A 12,542-nucleotide genomic window follows, 5' to 3' on the forward strand; every position below is an offset into this window, starting at 1 on the left:
GTAAAATTTGAATATCTGCATATGTTCAGAACATCTCAAATTACTTATAAATAAAGAGCAAGGAGTAGGACTACCTGATAAACAACATGAAACACCTAAATCTGACCACCATACGTATATTTAATTTACACAGATTATTTTACCACATATATAAACATTTCCCCCTTGGAGCCCTGAATGTTCATGCCCTATAGTATTAGGTGCTCCTTAAATAAAAACAACACTTAGAAACAATGAGGCACAACTGTGAGCTTTAATGATTACATACACACATCATGGGTGTATGATATCATTGGTATTACAGAAACCTGGTGGGATGGGACGCATGATTGGAATGTTGGTATGGAAGGGTACGGCTTGCTCAGGAAGGACAGACAGGGAAAAAAGGGAGGAGGGGTTGCCTTGTATATTAAAAATGTACACACTTGGACTGAAGTGGAGATGAACGTAGGAGATAGCTGTGTAGAGAGTCTCTGGGTTAAGCTAAAAGGGGTAAAAAACGAGGGTGATATCATGCTAGGAGTCTACTACAGGCCACCTAGCCAGGTGGAAGAGATGGATGAGGCCTTTTTTAAACAATTAACAAAACTATCCAAAGCCCAAGATTTGGTGGTGATGGGGGACTTCAACTATCCAGACATATGTTGGGAAACTAACACAGCGAGGCACAGGCTATCCAATAAGTTTCTGGACTGCATTGGAGACAACTTTCTGTTTCAGAAGGTTGAAAAAGCTACCAGAGGAGAAGCTGTTCTGGATTTGGTTTTAACAAATAGGGAGGAACTAGTTGAGAACTTGAAAGTGGAAGACAGTATAGGGGACAGTGATCACGAAATAATAGAGTTCATGATCTTAAGGAAAGGTAGAAGGGAGACCAGCACAATTGAGGTTATGGATTTCAGGAAGGCAGATTTTGATAAGCTCAGAGAACTTGTAGGTAAGGTCCCATGGGAAGCAAGACTGAAGGGAAAAACAACTGAGGAGAGTTGGAAGTATTTCAAAGGGACGTTGTTAAGGGCCCAAAAGCAAACAATTCCGCTGTGTAGGAAAGATAGAAAATATGGCAAAAGACCAGCTTGGCTTAACAAGGAGATCTTGCATGATCTCAAAATAAAAAAGGAGTCATATAAAAAATGGAAACTAGGACAACTAACAAAGGATGAATATAGGCAAGCAACACGGGAATGCAGGGGCAAGATTAGAAAGGCAAAGGCACAAAATGAGATCAAACTAGCTACAGGCATAAAGGGAAACAAGAAGACCTTTTATAAATACATTAAAAGCAAGAGGAAGACCAAGGACAGGGTAGGCCCACTGCTTAGCGAGGAGGGAGAAGCAGTAACAGGGAACTTGGAAATGGCGGAGATGCTCAATGACTTCTTTGTTTCGGTCTTCACCGAGAAGTCTGGAGGTGTGCCTAACGTAGTGAATACAAGCAGAGAGAGGGTAAGTTTAGAAGATAGGATACACAAAGAACAAGTTAAAAATCACTTAGGAAAGTTAGATGTCAGCAAGTCACCAGGTCCTGATGAAATGCATCCCAGGATACTCAAGGAGCTGATAGAGGAGGTATCTGAGCCTTTAGCTATGATCTTTGAAAAATCATGGCAGACAGGGGAGATTCCAGAAGACTGGAAAAGGGCAAATATTGTGCCCATCTATAAAAAGGGGAATAAGAACAACCCAGGAAATTATAGACCGGTCAGTTTAACGTCTGTCCCAGGGAAGATAATGGAGCAGGTAATTAAGGAAATCGTATGCAAACACTTGGAAAGTAATAAAGTGATAGGGAATAGCCAGCATGGGTTTGTGAAGAACAAGTCATGCCAAACTAATCTGATAGCTTTCTTTGATAAGATAACGAGCCTTGTGGATAAGGGAGAAGCGGTGGATGTCATATACCTAGACTTTAGTAAGGCATTTGATACGGTCTCGCATGATATTCTTATTGATAAACTAGGCAAATATAACTTAGATAGGGCCACGATAAGGTGGGTGCATAATTGGCTGGATAACCGTAGTCAGAGAGTTGTTGTTAACGGTTCTAAATCCTGCTGGAAAGGGATAACAAGTGGAGTTCCTCAAGGGTCTGTTTTGGGACCCGTACTGTTCAATATCTTCATCAATGATGTAGATATTGGGATAGAGAGTACTCTTATTAAGTTTGCAGATGATACCAAACTGGGTGGGGTTGCGACTTCTTTGGAGGATAGGGACATAATTCAAAATGACCTTAGCAAGTTAGAGAAATGGTCAGAGGTAAACAGGATGAGGTTTAATAAAGAGAAATGCAAAGTGCTCCACTTAGGAAGGAACAATCAGTTCCATACATACAAGATGGGAAGCGACTGTCTAGGAAGGAGCATGGCGGAAAGGGATCTAGGGGTCATAGTGGACCACAAGTTGAATATGAGTCAACAGTGTGATGCTGTTGCAAAAAAAGCAAATATGATTCTAGGTTGTATCAACAGGTGTGTTGTAAGCAAAACTCGTGAAGTCATTCTGCCGCTCTATTCTGCACTAGTTAGGCCTCAGCTGGAGTACTGTGTCCAGTTCTGGGCGCCACATTTCAAGAAAGATGTGGAGAAATTGGAAAGGGTACAGAGAAGAGCGACAAGAATGATTAAAGGTCTAGAGAACATGACCTATGAAGCCAGGCTTCATGAACTGGGCTTGTTTAGTTTGGAAAAAAGAAGATTAAGGGGGGACATGATAGCGGTTTTCAAATATCTAAAAGGGTGTCACAAGGAGGAAGGCGAAAATTTGTTCCTCTTGGTTTCTGAGGACAGGACAAGGAGTAATGGGCTTAAAGTGCAGCAGGGGAGGTTTAGATTGGACATTAGGAAAAAATTCCTAACTGTCAGGGTGGTCAAATATTGGAATAAATTGCCAAGGGAGGTGGTGGAATCTCCCTCTCTGGAGATATTTAAGAACAGGTTAGATAGACATCTGTCAGGGATGGTGTAGACGGAGCTTGATCCTGCCTTGAGGGCGGGGGGCTGGACTCGATGACCTCTCGAGGTCCCTTCCAGTCCTATTATTCTATGATTCTATGATTCTATGGGTATCTACATGGCACCACTCTCAACTTTCAAAACATATTCATAATTTTGGGCGCCCAATTTGAGGGCATAGCTTTCTCAAAGTGCTGTGCACATCCACTCTGAAAGTCAGTCCTTTTAAAGAGATTCTTAGGCTGGGCACCAATAAAAATGAAGCACTTCATAAAATCTTGGAACGAAAGACTTGTACTAGTGTTTACTAGACTCAGGCCACATCTCCACTTACTGGAGGATTGATGCTCTGGCCATCGATCTTCCAGGGTTCGATTCACTGAGTGTTGTAAGGACCCACTAAATCAAATGCTGAGGGTACCCTGTCAGTGCTGGTATTCCTTGCTGTCATGAGGAGTAAAGGAAGCCTACGTGATCATTTCTCCTGTTGACCTCCTGCTGTGGGGCCGCTCCAGAAAGTCAATGCGAGGAATGTTGACTCCAGCTATACAATTCATGTAGCTGGAGTTGCATATCTTGCATGAATTTTCTCCACTAGTGTAGACTTGGCCTCCGTATAAAACACAGAAAATTCTCTTTGGAGGTGGTCACTTTAGCTGTTTCAAAGACATGGTCAGGAATTGGCATGTTCTAGCCTCATCATATTATATCATCATGACCAGCAGATAGTTTACATGAAGCATGAATTATTTTCAGTGTATTTAATTTGTTACCATTAAAAGACAATCATGATGCACACCAACAACTTAAAACATGTATTATAATCATTTTGTAAACATTTTGTATAAAAATACTTTCAAAGAATGTTAAGCTTGCATAGTGATACTCTCAAAAAGTTGGAAACTACAAAGTTAAGGCCCCCTCATGTAAACTATACCTGCCCTTAATGTATTAAACTATTTTTTCCCTGCAGGTCCCTTCCTTCATTTAGCGTTCAGGATACTCACTGAATGAGGTAGCTATTAATATTTGTAATGTAATGGTTCAATGTATAGCCTCATGTTTCAAATACTGGCCACTATCCAAATCCTGTAGTAACCCGGGAACTGGTGATATGGATGTGAGCTTCATTCACTACAAAACCCTGCCTCATGTACTAGCCATTCAAGCAAGATTAAATATTTTCAGGGAATAGTAAATTTGCTGAAAAACACATTCTCAAGGCACTGAACTTATTCATGAATTTAGGTTGAATTCTTTGAAGAAAAATCAATGTTGCAAGTGTTAGAACAGTTTTGAAAATGTTGGTTAGAATCCTTATAACCTGAGCAAATAATTTTGTTTATTTGGACTAGCTGAGAAAAACAAAGAAACAAAAAAACCCATTCTATTTTGCTTCTAACATCATAGCTGTATTTTTTTTTTATTTTTGGTTCAGCCAGTAGACCAGAAAAATAACTAGAGAGTACAGTAATATATATATATATATATATATATATATATATATATACACACACACACAAAAGGTGCATAGGTAGAATAAAAACTTTTAAAAACAGCTTCTTTCATTTCTTAACTTATGACTGCTTTCTGTTTACAAACTTAACTTCTATTAATGTAGTTTATCCAATGGAATTTTTTATGTTTAAAAATAATTTGAAGAATCAAAGCAATGTCAACATATGCACCTATGAGAACCAGGAGTAGAACTCTCTCTGCTACATAATATAGGTAATCAACAATCCCTATTCCGTGGAAAGAGGCCAGGGCCCTAATATCTATTCTACCCTCACTGACAGAGAGAGAGAGAGAGAGAGAGAGAGAGAGAGAGAGAGAGATCAACTGTCACCAATTTCAGTCAAATAGAATAATATTGAAGAAAATTATATGCTGAAAAGACCCTTCCTACACTATGCTCACACTGTTTAAAAGAAGGGCGTGTGTATTTCAGCTTTGTAACTCTACAACAGCTCATTTCCTTAATTCCAGATGTAGAGAAAGTCTCATGTTCACTTAATATGAGCACAGTGGAGGAAAGCCACAATATGCTGATATGATAGGGTATGTCTACACTACAGCACATATTCGAACTAACTTAGTTCAAATTAGTTAATTCGAACTAAGCTAATTTGAATTAGTGCATCTAGACTTAAAAACTAGTTCAAATTAGCGTTTTGCTAATTCGAACTAGCATGTCCACACTGAGTGGACCCTGAACTGAGGTTAAGGCTGGCCGGAAGCAGTGCCGGCAGGGCATCAGATTAGGATTTAGAGCGTGGAGCTGTTGCCTCAGGCTAGCAGAGGGCTGTGCTTAAAGGGACCCGACCCCCACCCCGGACAGACAGTTCTCAGGGGTTCTCCGCTTGCAAAGCAGTCCTGGCTTGGAGTGCCCTGAGTGCCCACACTCGGCACATCACACGGCCATCAGCGTGGCTGCACTTGCCGCAGGCTGCCATCTGGGGGGGGGTCAATCAAGGGGCTTCAGGAGAGCTTCTACCCCGAGGAGCCTGCAGAGCCAGCCCAGTCCTTCCCATCGGGGGCTCGTACCCCATTCCTCCCTCACCTCCTTCCACTTACCGCTCCCTAGCCCCCCTTCCTGATGTACAAAATAAAGGACACGTGTGTTCAAAAATAGAAACTCTCTTTATTGAACAAAACTCGGGGAGACTGGGAAAAGGAGGTGGGAGAGGGGAAGAGAGAGGGTGGGAGAGGGGAGGGCAACTAAAATGAGCAGGGGTTTGGAACAGGTCCCATATGAAGAGAGGCTAAAGAGACTGGGACTTCTCAGCTTAGAAAAGAGGAGACTGAGGGGGGATATGATAGAGGTCTATAAAAGCATGAGTGGTGTGGAGAGGGTGCATAAAGAAAAGTTTTTCATTAGTTCCCATAATAGAAGGACTAGAGGACACCAAATGAAATGAATGGGTAGCAGGCTTCAAACTAATAACAAAAAGTTCTTCTTCACAAAGCAAATAGTCAACCTGTGGAACTCCTTGCTGCAAGAGGCTGTGAAGGCTAGAACTAGAACAGAGTTTAAAGAGAAGTGAGATAAAGTCATGGAGGTTGGGTCCATGGAGTGGTATTAGCCAGGGGGTAGAAATAGTGTCTCTGGACTCTGTTTATGGAAGGCTGGAGATGGATGGCATGAGACAAATGTCTTGGTCATTGTCTTCGGTCCATCCCCTCCAGGGTCCCTAGTGTTGGCCACGGTCGGCAGACAGGCTACTGGGCTAGATGGACCTTTGGTCTGACCCAGGACGGCCATTGTAAGCTCAGGGCTCAGGGTCGGGGGTCTCAGTGGACCACCTTGATTTTCATGCCAACCTGCTCCTGGGTGGCCAGGCTGGCAGCTATCCTGCCCTAGATGGACACTTTCCTGTGCCTAGTGCGGAGGTCGTGAATGAGGTCCACGATGTCTGCACTAGACCAGGCGGGCGCCCGCCACTTTCGGACCTGGGCAGGCTCCCGGGATCCGCCAGCCTGGTCCCGGGAAGAGGTGGAGGGCTGGGTGGCAGCGGGTGGCCGGCTCGAGCCATGCCAGGTGCAGGGTCTGCTCGCTGGGTGCTGGCAGGCTTGCACCTGGCACAGGCACCGTAGCCAGCCCGTGCCCCTTTAAGGGCTCCGGGGCCGGGAGGGGGGCAGAAGAGTTTTCCTGGCAGTGCCCAGAGTGGCCACCAGGGAAAGCTGGGGAGGGCTAGCTTCCCACTAGTTCGAATTAAGTGGCTACACAGCCCTTAATTCGAACTAGTTAATTCGAACTAGGCATTAGTCCTCGTAGAATGAGGTTTACCTAGTTCGAATTAAGCGCACCGCTAGTTCGAATTAAGTTTGAACTAGCGGTTTGCATGTGTAGCGCCTATCAAAGTTAATTCGAACTAACGGCTGTTAGTTCGAATTAACTTTGTAGTGTAGACATACCCATAAAGAGAACACTGGTTTACATACAAAATGAAACCAGATGTTACAAGTGTTTCTGTTCATTAATACTGAAGCTTTAACATTTAAAATAGTTTCTACTATATCCCACTGAGCATGCTTATTCTGCCATGGTCAGAGAAATAATCAATGCCTCATCACTGCCAATGCCATATCTGCAGGATGTCAAGTGAACATATTATTTCCTCTTATCTGTAGTATTGCTGCATACATAATTTCCCAGCTTCCCATGACTTGGACACCAATGCAACGGCGCTGACTTGAGTTCTATTCTCTTTGATAGAATATTAATATACTTCAAGAGCACTGAGTAGGTGGATCGTCTTTATCAATGATGATGGAATTGCAGGAAACAAAATATTTGTTAAATCACAAGTGTTTAAATGAAAACCAGCTCTTATGGGCCCAGTTCTATACTAATATTCTGTATTTCCATGTTGCTAACTCCCTAATCCCAGGAGAAAATTTCTTTCAAGTCTCTTCCCAGTGCTTTCAGCCCAGGAACTGAGCCTTATGTTTATTTCAGGGCAATCTTTGAATAAATTGATACTTCAATCATCTCAAGAGCTTTTAGGCCCAAAAGAGATTTCCCTACAACACATGTGTGCTCAGTTTCTGGATTTGAAATGTATGACTTTGTTTTTTTATATCAACGCCAGAGTTTGCAATAAATTTTTTTTCTAGCTGATCACTTCCAGCCTGTGTCAAGTTTCCAGTCTCCACAATAGCAAGTCTTAGTGATTGCAGGAAATGTGAACTTAACTAATTAATGCTTGGCACTCTTTGAGCAAGTCTCTTGAGAATTCTTTACTTCCCACCAAAAAATCAATTATCAAAATTTCACAGGGCCCTGATTGAGCTCTGTTTCCCTGAATGCAACCAAAATGAGATAAATGAACACAATAACTAAATTGACATTGATTTAGACAGAGTAAGCAGGTTTAGGCTACTGACAATAAAGGTTAAAGACAAACATCTCAGAAACTTTCAAGATGAGATTTAAAGCAGACTAAAACAGCAAAACAAAACACTGACTACCTACTCTAGTTTTCCAACTTGACCATAACAGCTAAACTATAAAATAGATGCAGTGATCAAAAATGTTCACTCTGAGTACTTTAACAGATATTAGAATAGTTTGTAATCTCATGCTTGCTAAATATCCAGCCCCAACACTAGAAGGTATTATGCAGCCGAGAACACTCCAAAGAATCTGTGTCTTCCATTATAATCAAGTAAGTCTGCCTGGTTAAAATTTCTTAGTGTCTGCCAGTGGGGGTCAGTGGTAGAATGTACAACTACAACAGTCATGATACAAAAGTCAGGCAAACACTTCAGCTCCTGCTGTTTATTTTGTTATGACCTCATATTAGCTATTGTCTGAGCTCTGGCTCAGCTGGAAGTAGCTGCTCCAATACAGTACCAAAGCCAGTGTATTTTCTGGAAATAATTGAGAATGGAAGCACCTGTCTATTGTGGTTATCTATGGGTTAGTGGCCAGATTGATGTTCTTTTTCATAGAGCTCAGTTTCAACTGCACATAAGGTTTAGCCCCTCAAAAACTAGACTTCTGTAACTACTGACCAATGGAAACAATATGTAGAGGCAGCCCTTTAAACATAAATCCTAAATGTCACTTAGGGCTAATGTCTATATACAGTAGGAAGAATGTAGCACATGCAAAAACACGATACTTGTACCTTGATTCGTGGCAGAACTCCCCTGACACCAGTGTGCTAATATTACTTTGGTAACAATAATAATATAGTATCCTAGATCAAGAACCCTGAAGGACTGTGAGTTCAACAGATTTACTGTTCATTACTCCTTCAAAGAATGCTGGGATAACCTTTGTCTTTTCATCTGAAACCCTCAACTTCTTCTTCTTATCGTAACCTGGCTAATATAGTACCCTTGTCCCCTACTAGAGGACATCAAAACTACTCATTTGTTTGTCACAGGTCCAAACTGCTTACACAGAGAAGAAGATTATCCTTTAGCTAAAGTGTCAGGGACCAGGGCTTTTAGAGCTAGTGGATCCGAGGTCTTCCTCCACTTTCACCATCACATTTTAAATAATTGATTTGTTATGTTCACTGTATTTTTATAGTGATATATTACAGAAAGATAGGGAACAAACTGATCTCCATTACCAATCTAACTGTTGCTCTAAAAAAAGCAAAAAGCAAAGTATAAATTTTTTTCAGCCAACAAGCCTTATATACTGAACACTAAGGGTATGTCTACACTACAGGACAAAGTCAAATTAAGATATGCAATTTCAGCTACGTTAATTGTGTAGCTGAAGTTGAAGTAGCATAATTTGACTTTTGGCGCTGTCTACACAGCAGGGAGTTGAAGAAAGAGCACTCTTCCTTTGACTTCCCTTACTCCTCGTGAAAGCAGGTTTACAGGCATCGACTGTAGTGCCCCTCTCACTTCGAATTAGCTGTCTTATCTAGACTGCTAATTCAAACCCTGGAATATCGACAGCAGCAGCTTTGATCTTCCTCTGTAGTGTAGATGTACCCTAAGAGATCCTGTACTCAGTCAATTCAATGGCAAAACTCTCATTTATATCAATGAGAGATGGATAAAATCCCAAGCATTTCCTAGCGTAGTTTCAACTATGGGAGATCTTATGAACAAGCAAATACTTTGGTTACAAAAACAAACAAACAAACAAAAAAAACCACACAACACCACAGATGTTTCTGTACTAGAAGAGATTAAGAAGCTCTAATTTATTTAATACAGGGTTTGGGTAGATGAAAATGTAATTGTAATTATTCAAATAATACACAGGATCAAGCTACCTGTCTATAACAGATGCAGAAGGCCATATTCCTCCTTAAAATGAAAAGCTTGGTTGTCTATTTAAAAGGTTTTTTATGAATTACAAAAACAACTGATTACGTGGAACAAATGCTCATCAAAATCAGAATACATATATAAGAAACAATGGACAACATGTTGTAAAAAAAATCAAGTGATCTTAGGAAAAGGTATTTCATGTAACAGGAAGTAATACTTTCATTTAAGAAACTCTCAAAATTATCACAATATAAAATTAGGGAGCTTAATAGAGAAGCATGGAGGAGGAAGTAAAGGAAACGGCTTTATGGGAAATAGACATCAGGAGCTGAGAAACTATGTATTGTAGTTGGGAGTTCATATAATGAACCCAAATGCTCAATCTATTAGAACTTTCTCTTATTCTACATTTATTAAGGTAAATAAGTTTGGACATTTAATGGAAGTGGGATGATGTCTATTATGTTGGAAACCAAGGGAATATGTTCTGAGAGTCTAACTCAATGACTGTTTCAGGATGCACAGAGAAATGAACAATGCTTGTTGTCAATGGCAGGAAACTTCAAATATACACAGCCTTGGAAATAAATTAATAAGCACCAAATATGGGGCAATTGTAATTTTCCCTCCAGATGTGGTAACAGATACAATACTACTAGCAAATTAGATCACTTTCTAGTTAATTGTTACCAAGGCTCCTCTAATTCTAAAAGATCTGGTCCCTGACACTTTAGCTAAAGGATAATCTTCCTCTATATACTAGCAGTTTAGGACCTTTGAGAAACAACCCTTGCATGAACAAATAGCAGTAAGGTTCTGGCTCAACTCCTCTTCTGTCTGGGAAAGCGTATAACTTTTTTCATGAATGTAAACCAGCAATGGAAGAAAGAAAGTAGAATGTTCCTATCCATCCATCCATCCATCCATAAAAGGTGGGGGGTGTTACTGAAGCTTCGCCTATGCTACTTGATCTCAAAGTGTAGTCCACAGCCTGCTAGTGGGTCTGCGACTGTCTTGCAGTTAGGCCATGGGCTCCGGGCTCAGCCCTCTATGCTGGTGCTTCAGTCCTGTGAGACTCCACTCCCGTGAGGGTTGGAATGCCAGCACCAGCTTCTCACTGTGAGGGCAAGGTGAGCCTCATGGGTTGGATCTGGCTCATGGGGAGAGGAAGCAGCTCTTCACGCTGCCACTTCCCCTCCTCTTGGCTCGGGGAACAGCAGCACAAGAAACCACTCACCGGAATCATGACCAATGGAAGCAGCGGGGGCAGTGCCTGGGTGCAGTCGGAGGCACAGAGCCAGGTAAGTGCCCCCATCACATTCCCATACTCCCTCCTGCTCCTGCACCCAACTTCTCTTCCTCATCTCCCAACTTCAGCCTGCTTCTGCATTCTACCTCCCACTCCAACCCCCCAACTCCCAGCCTGCTCCTGCACCAATTTTGTCATCATGGGTGGTTGGCTGGTGGTCCAAAGAAAGATCTGTGTTGAGCATGGTGGGTTGTGAACCAAAAAGTTTGAGAACTAATGGTCTACACCACAGAATTAGGCCATTGTGAGGCAGCTCAAGTCAACCCCACTTTGTAAGTGTCTATACTACAATGTTGCTTCCGTGAAGGTATGTCGCTTACTACACCAATCTAATAACCACTGCAGCAATCACTGCAGTGGCAATAAGTTGACTTAACTTAGGCTGACTTAAATTCTGTTGTGAAGACAAAGCCTAAGACTGTTACAGGAAAGGGCTAGGGTTGCCAGATGGTTTCAACAAAAATACCGCATATACTTGACATTACATCACAATCTACATTATATCTTATTTAGAAAATACCGGACATTTATATTTTCTCATTTATATTCTCTCAATTTGTTTCCCAAACAGAAAGCTCAAATACTGGACTGTCCGGTTCAAAACCGGACACCTGGCACCCCTAGAAAGGGCTAAAGCAGAGAACATTCCCAGCACTGATTTGCTGCTAACACTTAGGATATCAAAATGGCCCATTTGCAAGGTTTTGTTGGTCATTTTTGCCTTGGTAGCACAGAAATTCTTGGTCACATAGCTTCAGATATACTGAACCAGAGATAGACCAACTCTAATGTATGCAGTATAAGGTGGGTGCTGAGGAAGGCTGAAGAGCAGTGGATTGAAGTTATCCATTTGTAGCCTATGTAGGCATTTGCTAGATAGGGTATAGGAATAAGTTAAGGCAATAAACCAACGAACCTACAGGCCTTAGGTCTATAAAACAACAGCTTAGCTAAAGAAGGCATAAGACCCAAATGCCTTACAAATGCAGTTAACCAGGAGTAACCCTGGATCATAAGCTATCACAAGACACATTGCTGGAATGACTCAACTGTTGGCAGGTAACCACAAGATGCTAATTTATACCAGCTTGTCATATTTTAAGTTAAGAACATCAGCAAATGTCCCACCACAAGAATATCATGGTAACAAATTGACATAATAGGATAGTAAGCTTGAGGTATGTGCACTAGCAACCTATGGGAGAAGGTTACCCCAACATTAATCAGGTGAGCAAATAAAAATAAGGAAAAGAGAATGAAAACTCTACTGAATATGCATTAGGTATGATCGCATCAGTGTAGTGCATTATAAATGTTGTATCCCAGTCTGTGTACTCTGGGAGCTGTAACACCCATGATGAGGAAGATGATTAAAAATTCAGTTTCTTTTGTAAGGGATGATGAGAATATATGGATGCCCTGTATTATCTCTAGCTACCTTGCTGTGTTGGGAATGTTTGTAACTTTGCTAATTGTGTTAGTAAAACTATTACAAATACAGAGTGTTTTTCCATGCACATTGGGGTTCC

General features: G+C 41.4%; 1 protein-coding gene across 7 annotated transcripts in view; it reads right to left on the reverse strand.

Annotated features, from left to right (window-relative positions):
- The window catches only part of GHR (growth hormone receptor), a 208,044-nt gene that overhangs the window by 24,076 nt on the left and 171,426 nt on the right, over positions 1-12,542 (reverse strand). The window lies entirely within an intron of this gene.

This window comes from Pelodiscus sinensis, chromosome 6, assembly GCF_049634645.1.
Source record: "Pelodiscus sinensis isolate JC-2024 chromosome 6, ASM4963464v1, whole genome shotgun sequence".
Taxonomy (NCBI): Eukaryota; Metazoa; Chordata; order Testudines; family Trionychidae; genus Pelodiscus; species Pelodiscus sinensis.